Here is a 15,847-nt window from a genome sequence, read left to right on the forward strand (position 1 = left end):
GTGGTCTCAACACTGCTCTGCTCTATGGTAGTTCTATGAGGCCTAGACCTTCTTTGAAGCCACAGTCTTCTTTTTTAAGACTTTTCAATTTACATTGAAAATATCCCACTTATTATAATCTTTAAAACAAAACAGGTTTAATGGGTACTCCTAGCTCAACAAGTATACTGACACAATGAAATAAAAAGCTATCTGATCTAATCCTAAGCTAATTTGACAACTGGAAGCATAGGGCCATTACAAAAAGGAAGAACCTTTTTTTCAAGGCCCCATATTTTGCACCCTTTGCTATTCTCTTTGCCGGGATAGACATTTGTGAGTAATCCCACTTCATCAGCCTGCCCATCTTCTGGGTATACATGTTACACCATCAACCTGAGGAGCTATGATTCATTTTCCAATTGAAAACTGGCAGAAATGTTACTTCTCAAGGTATCATCAAACTCACTGCACCTGACGTACTATCTAAGAGAACTCCTAATACAAAAATTATGTTCGCAATAGTGATCAACCACATCTTAAGTTCAGATACACTGGTATGCAATGAAGAGGATGCAGTCTTAGACTGGTGTCAAGGGATGAGTTTGCAACAGCAAATACCCCAGGTAGGATATCTGTCCTTACAGCTTGTATGCAGGTTTTTCTATTAAAAACAGGAGTCTGTTCCAGTATGGCTGAGGGTGTACTTTCCAGGGTCCACAGAGTAGATCTGGAAGAATTAGAAATATCAATATCCTGTGCAAATTGAAACCATAAAGCCTTCTTATGCATAACCATCTTAAATTCTGGGCATCAACAGGAAGAAAGTATATTCAACAATACATCACCCTCCTAATGTGAATCGTCAAGTTTTTGTTTAATTAGCAACTTGATAGCCATGGCTATCAATCTATATCTTTATACATATTCTTTCAACCTCTAATAATTACATTAAAATCTGAATTATCAGGTTTTCTTAGTAGAACAATACAGAAATTTAATAATTCTATCTAAAAAGTCATGAAACACCAAGTAACTTATTTTCATGATCAGAAAGAATTTCATTCTTCTAATAACCAAAATCCAAATTTAAAAAATTTCAAATAGAGATTAAATTTAAAAAATTTCAAATAGAGATTAAATTAAAAAATTCTACACACCCTAAATTATCACTACAATGAAAAATTTATTCACAAATCATTACTTTAACTTCATAAGACCTCTGGGAACTCCCATCAAGGGAGGGCCTGCAGCAAGAGTCTCCAACAATCCCTGTCCTTACTACATGTCTCCCTCGCATACACCATTCCATGCATTCTTCCACCATTTCTCTCCCTCCAGCATTCCTCTACCCTATTTGCCATGTCTTCCTCTCACACCAACCCCTTTAAAAGTACTATCATGCACTTTCCTTGTAAACACCCAGTCTTGCATTCTTTTCATATACCCAAACCACCTCAAAGTACTACACTTCACACTCCACAACACAATTCATTCCCTTTGCATTCCCTGCCATACCACATCTCTTACACCCCCTTTATTTCTTTCTTCATCTAGTCACACCACATGCTCTTCTCAAACAACTCATTTCCACAGCCTAGATTCTTGACCTCTGTCACTCATTCCACATCCATGTTTCAGGGTGGTGAGGACTATGCTGTCCCTTAATCCTCTCTACACTTCCATACTTACACCTTTACCCTTCATTATTCTATTAAGAGACCCAATGACTCTTCTACCCTGTGATGCTCTTTCCCTTATCTCTCCTCCCACATCATTACACTCAAGACAGCTCTCACTTCTTCCAATCTTTCTTTCCCCATATCCAAAGCACAATTTAGCAAACTTTCTTCTTTCACTCTATATGGCTTTACAAAATCTACACTTTTTTTGTTTTATTTCAAACACCATTACTTTACTTTTACTTAAATTTATCTTCACAATTGCCTATGCTTACACACATCATAAAACACACTCACAACCTTCTGCAACACCTCTTTACACTTAGAAAACAACACAGTATCATCTACAAACAGGCTTTCCACTAGCCACCATATCTCATTGCCACACTCCATCTCTGCACCTCGTTTCCCTAGTTTTACCATCATCTCTTCCCATTCCATCCATATATGTATTAAAAAGCCATGGTGACATCACACAGCCCTGCCTCTCACCTACATTTATCCCAAAACTTTTGCACAACTCTCCATCCACTCTTACAGTTGTGCCATTAAACCATATATCTTTAAGACATCCCATAACACATTCCACTTCATACCTCATACTCCGTGCATTTTTCTGATTCACCTTCTTGCTTGTCAATGCTTTTACCTCTCCATTCTTCCTTCCATCACCCCTCTTACAGTTGTGCCATTAAACCATATATCTTTAAGACATCCCATACCACATTCCACTTCATACCTCATACTCCGTGCATTTTTCTGATTCACCTTCTTGCTTGTCAATGCTTTTACCTCTCCATTCTTCCTTCCATCATACCTTCGCTTTTCCCAGATCCTTATCACAAGAACCACGAAATGGTCAAAGTCTCCAAAGAATCCAATCCTCTCAAGACTCTAGCATCTAGTATGCCCTTTCTCAATCTTTCATCCACTGCCACATAGTCAATCAAAGCCTTTTGGTCTTCTCTTTCATCATTCCTCATCCACGTAGTAAATCTGTGGATCATCTTGTGCTGAAAAAAAGTTTTTAGAAGGAATAAACCCCTCTCACCACAAATATCCATTAAATAACTTCCATTCTCATTTACTCCAGGCACTCCCCATTTAGCAATTATCCCACCAATTTCATCACATCCCACTTTCGCATTTTCATCACGCAATATGACCACGTTTCTCTCATTCTCAAAACTTCATACAGCCATCCAAATTCCTTTAGAAAAGCTTCATTTCATCCTTACCTTGTACAGTCATCATATTCATAGGTGCATATACACATATCCCTACATACTTCACAATCCCAATCTTTCCTTTCACCCATACTATTCTTGATCCATTCTATCCATGCTCCATAAAACCCTCCCACACTGTTGGTGATAGCAGAATTGCACATCCTTCTTTCCCCCTTCCCCGATAATTTTCACTAATTCCCATCCATACCTCACCTTCCATGCCCTCCCGTAACTTGCATTCACCATTTCCATTTTCACTCTACACCCTGCCCAAGGAAATGGGTTTCCCCATTCCCTAGCACCAAAACTTTTAAACATCTCCACAAGCTCCCTCCTTTTACTTACACCAGTCATTCCATTCACATTCAGTGCCATCACCCTCAATTGCTCATCTCTTTTTAATCCTCGGCATAACTGGTAAACTCCAGTTCTGCTTCTTAGCCTTTTGAGCCTCACCCTTGACAGGTCACTGGCAGAGGGCAACTACAATGCAGTGTTTCCAGAGGCAGCAAGGCTATTAAAAAAGAAAGAAAGAAAAAAAGTGACAGCACAGCTCAGTTGTCTGTCTAAATTTAAAAGTATTGCCCTGATGGAGTTGGACAACTCCTCCCCGTTTAGTTCCACCCCACATTTCACTTCCTCCAGTTTTTCTCCATTCAAACTTACATTTCAACTAACTTGTCCCTCAACCCTGCTGAACCTAATAACCTTGCTCTTATTCACATTTACTCTCCATTTTCTCCTTTTACAAACTATTCTAAACCTAAGTTACTAACTTCTACAGTTTCTCACTCAAATCAGCCGCCAGTGCTGTACCATTGGCAAACAACAACTGACTCACTTCCCAGGCCCTCTCATCCATGACAGACTTTTGCATTCACCTCCCTCACTACCCCATCCATAAACAAATGAAACAAACATGGTGACATCATACACGGGGAACCATTCTTGATATAAACTTCTCGACTGCTTCTAGCAGCTTACCCCATACACCATATATTCTTAAGACCTTCCACAAAGCATCTGTATCACCCGTAAATCCATAAATGCGACATAAAAACCCATCTGTTTTTATATGTACTTCTCATAAATATTCTTCAGAGCAAACATCTGATACACACATCCTCTACCACTTCTGAAACCACAGTGCTTCTTCCCAATCTGATGCTCAGTACATGCCTTTACCTTCTCAATCAATACCCTTCCATACAACTTACCAGATATACTCAACAAACTAATAACTCTGTAGTCTGAACATTTACCTTTATCCCCTTTCCCTTTGTACAATGGCACTATGCATGCATTCTGCCAATCCTCAAGCACTTCCCCATGATCCATAAATAAAATGAATATCCTTACCATCTAATAACAACACAGTCACCCCCTTTTTTAATAAATTCAACAGCAATACCATCTACTCCTGCTGCCTTGCCTCATTTCATCTTCTGCAAAGCTCTCACCACTTCTCTCTATGACCACATACCACCAGACCAAAACATCCTACATAATCCTTCAAAATACCCCCTCCATCACTACCTGTTATCACTTCCCCTTTTGCTCCCTTCATCAATGTTCCCATTTGTTCTCTTGTCTTTCCCCCATTATTTACCTCCTAACAAATCTTTTCATTCTCCCTGAAGATTAATGATACTCTCTCACCCCAACTCTCATCTGCTCTCTTTTTCAACCCTTGTACCTTCCTCTTGACCTCCCAATCATTTACACTCCCTTCCTGTAAGTATTGCCCAAATGCCTCTTTTTTTCTTTCACTGGCATTGTTACTTAATCATACCACTCACTACCCTTTCTGATCTGCCCATCTCCAACCTTTTGCAACCTACATGCATCTCTTGCACATGCCATCACTGCTTCCCTAAATACCTCCCTTTCCTCATTCACTCCCCTCACTTCATTTGCTTTCACCTTTGGCCATTATACACTCAACCTCTGCTGGTATTTCTTCACACATGTCTCTTTTTCAAGCTCACTTACTCACACCCTTCTCCTCTCCCCAAATGTTTCTGCTATTTTAAAAACCTCTACAAATTTTCACCCTCACCTCCAAATGAGAGTGATCAGACATCAGCACACTTACATCCAAAAGTCTCTCTTTTACATGCCAGTCAATTAATACATAATCTAATAATGCCTGTTGACCATCTCATCTTCTCACATATGTATATTTGTGTACATCTTCTCTTTTTGAGCCAGGTATTCTTGATCACTAGCATTATTTCAGCACAGAACTCTACAAGCTCTCACCATTTCCATTTAAATCATCCATCACATGGGTTACCATCTACCCTCACTGCCTGTTTCATTACTGTTTAAGATGTGATCCTGATAACATCTAATGGCATCTATATTTTCCTCCACCTGTGATTTGTTACTGTTTGCTTCTGAAGATGTGCTGAAATACACAAAAGAACTTAGGCAAATTTTCCTGCTTTGATTTTCCCATGTGATCTACAAGTTCATATGTGATTGTCATGTATCTGCTTCATGAATACATCATACCAATGTAAGGAAATGCAACTGTAAAATAAATAATGTGTAAATAACCCTGAGGGAGAACAATAGTGGAGGGGCAGATCTCAATGCTCTCATGTTTGTCTGAGATGCATGGTCGCCTGGCAGACTTTGGTACACAAAGCAGGATGAGTGAGGTGAGGAGAGATGCTCTACGCAACCTTTGCAGAACAAAGTGAGGAGGGGGACAAGAGGCACACCAAGTTTTATAAGGGCTGCTTCCACTGCTATCTGACTCCAGGTGATTTTCTGGTGCAAGAAAGTGATACTCATTGTATAAGGTGCTGTTAATGGAGGTGCTATTATCTAATTGTCAAAGAAAGGTGATGGAATGAATATAGTTATTCAAAGGTGCCTCATTATTATCCGGGTATTACACTAACTGATAACTCCCCTGACATTCACAAATTACCCCTGGGGATAGGGATGAAAGAATGCTATCCATGTACTCCCTGTGTGTCGTAGTGGGTGACTAAAAAGGGGTGGGAGCGGGAGGCTGGAATTCCTCCACTCCTGTTATGGTTGTGAAAAACAGGAAATAAGAAGAGGGCTAAGAGTTGATGCTACCTTGCTAATGTGGAAAACGATGAATATGTATGGGAGGGGAATATACATGTATATTCATTTATCATACTTTGTCGCTGTCTCCTGTGTTGGGGAGGTAGTGCAAGGAAATAGATGAAAGAATGGCCCAACCCACCCACATACACATGTATGTACTTAAATGCACACACACGCACATATACATATCTATATATTTCAACGTAATACATACACAGACATATACATATATACATATTGATACTTGCTGCCTTCACCAATTTTCATCGCGACCCTGCCACACATGAAATGGCACCCCCCTCCCCCTGTGTGTGTGCGAGTTAGTGCTCAGAAAAGACAACAAAAGCCACATTCATTCACACTCAGTCTCTAGCTGTCATATGTAATGCACCGAAACCACAGCTCCCCTTCCACATCCAGGCCCCACAAAACTTTCCATGGTTTACCCCAGATGCTTTACATGCCCTGGTTCAGTCCACTGACAGCATGTCGACCCCGGTATACCACATCGTTCCAATTCACTCGATTCCTTGCATCCCTCTCACCCTCCTGTACGTTCAGGCCCCGATTGCTCAAAATCTTTTTCACTCCATCCTTCCACATCTAATTTGGTAACCCACTTCTTGTTCCCTCCACCTACAACACATATATCCTCTTTGTCAATCTTTCCTCACTCATTCTCTCCAAGTGACCAAACCATTTCAATACACCCTCTGCTCTCTCAAACACACTCTTTTTATTACCACACCTCTCTCTTACCCTTTCATTACATACTTGATCAAACCACCTCACACCACATACTGTCCTCAAACATCTCATTTCCAACACATTCACCTACCTCCGGACAACCCTATCCATAGCCCATGCCTCACAACCATATGACATTGTTGGAACCACTATTCCTTCAAACATACCCATTTTTGCTTTCTGAGATAATGTTCTCGCCTTCTACACATTCTTCAATGCTCCCGAACCTTTGCCGCCTCCCCCACCCTGTGACTCACTTCCGCTTCCATGGTTCCATCCGCTACCAAATCCACTACCAGATATCTAAAACACTTCACTTCCTCCATTTTTTCTCCTTTCAAACTAACCTTCCAATTAACTTGTCCCTCAACCCTATGGAAGCTAATTACCTTGCTCTTATTCACATCTACTCTCAGCATTCTTCTTTCACACACTTTACCAAACTCAGTCACCAACTTCCGCAGTTTCTCACCCAAATCAGCCATCAGTGCTGTATCATCAGCGAACGACAACTGACTCACTTCCCAAGCCCTGTCATCCAGAACAGACTGCATTCTTGCCCCTCTCTAAAATTTTACTCTTGCATTCACCTCCCTAACAACCCCATCCATAAACAAATTAAACAACCATGGAGACATTACACACCCCTGCCACAAACCAACATACACTGGGAAACAATCACTTTCCACTCTTCAATGTATATATGGTTCATGGTGAAGTGCCTGAAGATTGGTGGAATGCATGCATAGTGCCATTGTACAAAGGCAAAGGGGATAAAGGTGAGTGTTCAAATTAAAGAGGTATAAGTTTGTTGAGTATTCCTGGGAAATTATATGGGAGGGTATTGATTAAGAGGGTCAAGGCATGTCCAGAGCATCAGATTGGGGAAGAACAGTGTGGTTTCAGAAGTGGTAAAGGATGTGTGGATTAGGTGTTTGCTTTGAAGAAGGCATATGATAGAGTTAATAGAGATGCTTTGTGGAAGGAATTAAGAGTAAATGGTGTGAGGGGTATGTTGCTAGAAGCAGTGAAAGGTTTTAATCAAGGATGTAAGGCTTGTGTATGAATAGGAAGAGAGGAAACTGGTTTCCAGTGAATGTCAGTTTACAGCAGGGGTGTTTGATGTCTCCATGGTTGCTTAATTTGTTTATGGATGGGGTGGTTAGAAGGTGAATGGAAGAGTTTTGGAGAGAGGGGCAAGTATGCAGTCTGTTCTGGATGAGAGGGGTTGGGAAGTGAGTCAGTTGTTGTTCGTTGATGATACAGCACTGGTGGCTGATTCGGATGATGAACTGCAGAAGTTAGTGACTGAGTTTGGTAAAGGGTGTGAAAGAAGAAAGCCGAGAGTAAATGTGAATAAGAGCAAGGTTTTTTGGTTCAGTAGGGTTGAGGGACAAGTTAATTGGGAGGTAAGTTTAAATGGAGAAAAATTGGAGGAAGTGAAGTGTTTTGGATATCTGGGAGTGGATTTAGCAGTGGATGGAACCATGGAAATGAGTCACAGGGTGGGGGAAGGGGCGAAGGTTCTGGGAGCGCTGAAGAATGTGTGTTAGGTGAGAATGTTATCTCGGAGAGCAAAAATGGGTATGTTTGAGGGAATAGTGACTCCAACAATGTCATATGGTTGCAAGGCATGGGCTATAGACAGGGTTGTGCGAAGGAGGTTGGATGTATTGGAAATGAAATGCTGAGGACAATATGTGGTGTGAGGTGGTTTTATCGGGTAAGTAATGAAAGGGTAAGAGAGATGTGTAGTAATAAAAAGAGTATCGTTGAGAGAGCAGAAGGGGGTGTATTGAAATGGTTTGGTCACTTGAAGAGAATGAGTGAGGAAAGATTGACAAAGAGGATATATGTGTCAAAGGTGGAAGGAATGAAGTGAAGTGGGAAACCAAACTGGAGGTGGAAGGATGGAGTGAAAAAGATTTTGAGCGATTGGGGCCTGAACATACAGGAGGGTGAAAGGCACCCAAGGAACAGAATGAATTGGAGTGTTGTGGTATACCTGGATGGATATGCTGTCAATGGATTGAACCAAGGCATGTGAAGTGTTTGGGCTAAACCATGGAAAGTTTTGTGGGGCCTGGATGTAGAAAGGGAGCTGTGGTTTCGGTGCATTACACATGACAGCTGGAGTGGGTGTGAACGAATGTGGCCTTTGTGGTCTTTTCCTAGTGCTACCTTGTGCGTGTGTGGGGAAGGGGGGTGCCATTTCATGTGTGGTGGGGTTGGAATGGAAATGGATGAAGGCAGCAAGTATGATCATTTACATGTATATATATTCCTATGAGTCCACGGGGAAAATGAAACACGATAAGTTCCCAAGTGCACTCTCACGTAATAATCACATCATTAGGGGAGACACGAGAGAAATACAAGTCAATTAATATACAAAGAAGAGACGTAGCTAGGATGCCATTTGGTAAACGTGATTGTCCAAGACAGACGAGTGTATCATAAGCTTACTGTGTGGACAAGATGGTGAATTGTTTACAAATTTTATACATGTGTATATATATGTATATGTCTTTGTGTATATACAGCTCTTACATTAAGTAACAACCCTTAAGAAAGGAATCCTCATATTTCCATCATTTGTTTGAATACTATACAAATTCCCAATCAGTCATTAATGGTGGTCACAGAGGGAGCAGCCTCCTAGGCTGGGTAACTTTTAAGCCAAATTAACATTAGGTTTAAGTAACTTTCACACAAAAGTTCTTGCATCTCAGTGATTGAAATGTAAATTTACCAGTGTGGGTGCAAACACAACAATCCAAATTAATAGCATACACATGACCCATTCACAATACTTCATTAAAACTAGAGATTAATGTTGTGGACAGTGAATTATAGGCTTAAATCATGAACTCACCACCAGTGTTGGCAGAAGGTGGATGGAGATGTGTCTATGTAGCTCCTGAACTATATGGTTCAGTAAAAGTTATGTCGTCTTGCTGACTGCTATTACTGATGGTGTGTTCATGGTATGGCCCCTTGAGCAAGCCGAACTATTTCATTCCTTATACTTAACCATCTTTATGAATGTTTTTCTTGTTACTAGCTCTTCAAAATTGTCAGGAAACCTGTACAAATACAAAATCCAGTGATTCTAGCTATGACTGAGAAATTTTTTAACAGTGTTGACACCAGGTTTTGTTTTTACTAATAATTTGCAATGTACTTATTACTTTATGTAAATGCCAAAGTTACACCACCTCAGCAAGCAGTTGTATATCTTATTGTATGAACTTATTTTAATAGCTTCAGAATTTTATGCTATTCATTTTATGATTATGTAAGTAAAGAACTGGATGCTGAAGTAACATTTGGTTACTTATCCTGTTAAGCCCAGTAGGTAGGAAAATAAAGCCTTCTGAAATTGGGTTGTTTGTGTATATAGGTTATAGTTTGTGTGCCAAGGTTTAAAAATCTTTTACAATATCTTCAGTAATGTGAACTACCTCTTTTTAGTTTAAAAATGTTTGCAATATCTTCAGTAATATTTAACTTTTTTTATGAAGGACAAGAGGATGACTTCATTTCTAATGTTGATTATATATTATAGGCTCCCCTATCCCTGGGGATAGGGGAGAAAGAATACTTCCTACGTATTCCCTGCGTGTCGTAGAAGACGACTAAAAGGGGAGGGAACAGGGGGCTGGAAATCCTCCTCTCGTTTTCTTTTTAATTTTCCAAAAGAAGGAACAGAGAAGGGTGCCAGGTGAGGATATTCCCTCAAAGGCCCAGTCCTCTGTTCTTAACGCTACCTCGCTCATGCGGGAAATGGCGAATAGTTTGAAAAAAGAAAAAAGATGTCTGTGTGTGTATATATATGTATACGTTGAAATGTATAGGAATGTATGTGTGCGTGTGTGGGCATTTATGTACATGCATGTGTATGTGGGTGGGTTGGGCCATTCTTTCGTCTGTTTTCTCGCTCTACCTTGCTGACGAGGGAGACAGTGACTAAGTATAATAATAGATAACATATTATTATTATCCCTGGGGACAGGGGAGAAAGAGTACTTCCCATGTATTCCCTGCGTGTCGTAGAAGGCGACTAAAAGGGGAGGGAGCGGGGAGCTGGAAATCCTTCCCTCTCGTTTTTTTTTTTTTAATTTTCCAAAAGAAGGAACAGAGAAGGGGGCCAGGTGAGGATATTCCTTCAAAGGCCCAGTCCTCTGTTCTTAATGCTACCTCGCTAACGTGGGAAATGGTGAATAGTATGAAAGAAAGAAAGATTATTATTATCATTATCATTATTATAGCATATTCATTCATATATTGTACTTATAACTGCCGTCTCCAGCATTAGCGAGGTAGTGCAAGGAAGCAAGAGGAATGGCTTAACCCACCCACATACATACATTTATACATAAACACCCACACATGCACATATGCATACATATATATTTCACACTGTTCCAATACACTCGATTCCTTGCACGCCTTTGACCCTCCTGTACATTCAGGCCCAATCGCTCAAAATCTTTTTCACTCCATCCTTTCACCTCCAATTTGGTCTCCCACTTCTCACTCTTCCCTCCACCTCTGAAATATATATCCTCTTTGTCAATCTTTCCTCACTCATTCTCTCCATGTGTTCAGACCATTTCAACCCTCTTCTTCTCTCTCATCTACACTCTTTATTACCACCCATCTCTCTTGCCCTTTCATTACTTACTCAATCAAACCACCTCACAGCACATATTGTCCTCAAACATTTAATTTCCAACACATTAACCCTCCTCCGCACAACCCTATCTATAGCCTATGCTTCGCAACCATTTAACATTGTTGGAACCATTATTCCTTAACACATACCCAATTTGCTCTCCAAGATAATGCTCTCACCTTCCATACATTCTTTAATGCTCCCAGAACCTTCGCTCCCTCCCCCACCCTGTGACTCACTTCCACTTCATTGGTTCCATCTGCTGCTAAGTCCACTCCCAAATATCTAAAACACTTCACTTCCTCCAACCTTTCTCCATTCAAACTTACCTCCCAATTAACTTGTCCCTCAACCCTGCTGAACATTTAAACTTAACTTTCTTACTCCACACACTTTACTAAACTCATTCCCAACTTCTGCAGTTTCTTACCCGAAACAGCCACCAGTGCTGTATCATCAGCAAACAACTGGCTCATTACCCAAGCCGTCTCATCCACAACAAACTTCATACTTGTTCCTCTCTCCAAAACTCTTGCATTCACCTCCCTAACCACCCAATCCATAAACAAATTAAACAACCAAGGAGACATTATGCACCCCAGCCACAAACCGACATTCACTGGGAACCAATCACTTTCCTCTCTTCCCACTAGTATGCATACCTTACATCCTTCATAAAAGCTTTTCACTGCTTTCAGCAACTTACCTCCCACACCATATACTCTTACAACCTTCCACAAAGCATCTCTATCTACTGTATCATATGCTTTCTTCAGATCCATAAATACTACGTACAAATCCATCTGTTTTTCTAACATACATTCTTCAAACACCTGATCCACACAGCCTTTACCACTTCTGAAACCACACTGCTCTTTCCCAGTCTGATGCTCTGTACATGCCTTCACCCTCTCAATCTATACCATCCCATATAATTTCCCAGGAATACTCAACAAACTTATGCCTCTGTAATTTGAACGTACACCTTCATCCCCTTTGCCTTTGTAAAATGGCACTATGCATGCACTTTGCCAATCCTCAGGCACTTTACCATGATCCATACATACACTGAATATCCTTACCAACCAATCAGTCACCCCCTTTTTTATATAAATTCCACTGCAATACCATCCAAACCTGCTGCCTTGCCATCTTTCATCTTCTGCAAAGCTTTCACTGCCTCTTCTCTATTTACCAAACCATTCTCCCTAACCCTCTCACTTTGCACACCATCCCGATTAAATCACCCTATATCTACCACTCTGTCATCAAACACATTCAACAAACCTTCAAAGTATTCACTCCATCTCCTCACTTCATTATTACTTCTACTTGTTATTACCTCCCCATTTGCCTCCTTCACCAATGTTCCCATTTGTTCTCTTGTCTTACGCACTTTATTTACCTCCTTCCAAAACATCTTTTTATTCTCCCTAAAATTTAATGATACTCTCTCACCCCAACACTCATTTGCCCTCTTTTTCACCTCTTGCACCTTTCTCTTAGCCTCATGTTGCTTTCTTTTATACATCTCCCAGTCATTTGCACTACTTCCCAGCAAAAATGGCCAAACACCTCTCTCCTCTCTTTCACTAATAATCTTACATATTCATCCCACCATTCACTACCCTTTTTCATCTGCTCACCTCCCACCTTTCTCATACCACATGCACCTTTTGCACAAACTATCATTGCTTCCCTAAATACATGCCATTCCTCCCCCACTCCCCTTATGTCATTTGCTCTCATCTTTTGCCATTCTGCACTCAATCTCAACTGGTATTTCCTCACACAAGTCTTCTTTCCAAGCTCACTTACTCTTACCACTCTTCTCCCCTACATTCTCTCCTCTTTTCTGAAAACCTCAACAAATCTTCACCTTCACCTCCACCCATCTCTCCATGCCAGACATCCCTCCAGCTGCCCCTCTCAGCTCATTAATATCCAAAACTCTCTCTTTTACACGCCTATCAATTAACATGTAATCTAATAATGCCCTCTGGCGTTAGAGTTCAGCCCAAACCTCCCATTGACACCGAGAATCTTTTAGTTCTCCCTTTTAATAATAATTTTACTTTACTTCCCATATTGCTTAAATCCTTTAACATAAATGTTGCCTTCAGCAACAATAATACTATAAAGAATATCTTAATCAGGAACTCACCAGAAAATTCTCCTGGGTGCATTCATATAAAGCCATGTAGAAATTGTGATAAGTTGAACAGACAGGTGAGGATCTTTCTGTTAGACTTAAGCAACATAAATATAGTATAAGAACAGGACAAGAATCAAGTGCCTTGTTTAATCACATCAAAAACTATGATCATTGTAGTGACAGGAGTAATGCCATCTCAGTTATCAACTCTAACTCCAGTACCACGAGAAATATCATTGAAGCTTCTATTATTAAATACACAAAGAATTATAACCTTGATATTAGTGAAAGTCTATACAAATTGGATAGCGTTATTGTTGATAAAATTTTTAAACAATTCACCTTCTTGTCCACATAATAAAAGTTTATGATACACTCACTGTCTGTCTTGGACAATCACGTTTACCAAATGGCATCCTAGCTATGTATCTTCGTTGTATATCAACTGACTCTTATTTTTCTCTTGTGTCTTCCCTGATGATGTGATTATTTCAGGAAAGTGCACTCAGGAACTTATCGCGTTTCATTTTCCCCGTGGACTCATAAGAATATACTTGATCACATGCAAAATTGTGATCCTTTCCAACATATATATACATATACACCCTTGCACTCACATATAGATACATATACATATCAACAGATATATACACAGACATATACATATATACACATGTATATACTCATACTTGCATGTCCTCATCCATTCCTGTCACTACCCTGCCACACAGGAAATAGCCCACATACACACTCCTCAACAGCGAGGTAGAGCCAGGAAAAGACGAAAAAGGCCACATTTGTTCACAATCATTCTCTAGCTGTTGTGTAATGCAATGAAACCACAGCTCCCTATCCACATCCGCGCCCCACAGGCATTTCCATGGTTTACCCCAGATTCTTGACATGCCCTTGTTCAGTCTACTGACAGCACATTGACCCTAGTATACCACATCTTTCTAATAATTCACTCTATTCCTTGTACACCTTTCATCCTCCTGTATGTTCAGGCCCTGATCGCTTTAAATGTTTTCATTTGGTCTCCCACTTCTCCCTGTTCCCTCCACCTTGGACACATTTATCCTCTTTGTCAATCTTTACTCACTCATTCTCTTGACATGTCTAAACCATTTCAACACATCCTCTTCTGATCTCTCAATCACACTTTATTATTACTTCACATCTCTCCTACCCTTTCATTACTTACTCGATCAAACCACCTCACATCATATGTTGTCCTCAAACATTTCATTTCCATCACATCCGCCCTCTGTACAATCCAATCTATAGCCTATGCTTTGTAACCATATAACACTGTTGGAACTACTATTCCTTCAAACATACCCATTTTTGCTCTCCAAGATAACATTCTCTCCCTCCACACATTTTTAATTGCTCTCAGAACCAACGTCCCCTCCCCAACCCTGTGACTCACTTCCGCTTACATGGTTCCATCCGCTGCTAAGTCCATTCCAGAGATCTAAAATGCTTCACTTCCTCCAATTTCTCTCCATTCAAACTTACATCCTAATCAACTTGTCCCTCAACCCTACTAAACCTAATAACCTTGCTCTTATTCACATTTACACACAACTTTCTCCTTTAACACATTTTTCCAAAGTCAATCACCAACCTCTGTAGTTTCTCACCCAAACCAGCCACCAGCGCTGTATCATCAGCGAACAACGACTGACTTCCCAAGCCTTCTCATCCACAACAGACTGTATACTTGCCCCTATCTCCAAAACTCTTGCATTTACCTCCCTAACCACTCCATCCATAAACAAATTAAACAACCATGGGGTCATCACACAACCCTCTCGTAAACCAACATTTACTGGGAACCAATCACTCTTCTCTCTTCCAACTTGTACACATGCCTTACATAATTTGTATGGTATTCAGAATAGATAACTTCATGATAAGGATGTTCAATGATATTGTAGATACTAAGAAAATTTTATTTTGGAAAATTTCAAATATCTCTAATTAAAGCATTGTTTACATGCTCAGATGGTGTAATGTATTGTTCCATGTGCCAGATCAGTGAGCTGTACAAGCTGTGGACAGCTGCATTCCTATGGATGTCAAGCTGTTTGGGAGCCAACAGCAGCACCTTGTTACTCCTGGGTCACTAGTGGAATATTGAGGTACAGGAAAGTGGTAACTGAAATTAGGGTACAGAAACATGGGTGCATTACACATGACGGGCATTTACCTCCCTAACCACCCAATCCATAAATAAATCAAACAACCATGGGGACATCGCACACCCTTGCCACAAACCCCT

At 40.4% G+C, this 15,847-nt stretch overlaps 1 long non-coding RNA gene across 2 annotated transcripts in view; it reads right to left on the minus strand.

Annotated features, from left to right (window-relative positions):
• Nucleotides 1-719: 719 nt before the first annotated feature.
• Nucleotides 720-15,847, minus strand: part of LOC139751793 (uncharacterized) — a 50,885-nt gene continuing 35,757 nt past the window's right edge. For both annotated transcript variants that reach the window (XR_011713424.1, XR_011713425.1), the window contains exon 3: nucleotides 720-5,300. This is a non-coding gene — a long non-coding RNA (uncharacterized lncRNA). The remainder of the gene's footprint in view (nucleotides 5,301-15,847) is intronic.

This window comes from Panulirus ornatus, chromosome 12 (genome assembly GCF_036320965.1).
Source record: "Panulirus ornatus isolate Po-2019 chromosome 12, ASM3632096v1, whole genome shotgun sequence".
NCBI classification, from domain to species: Eukaryota; Metazoa; Arthropoda; class Malacostraca; order Decapoda; family Palinuridae; genus Panulirus; species Panulirus ornatus.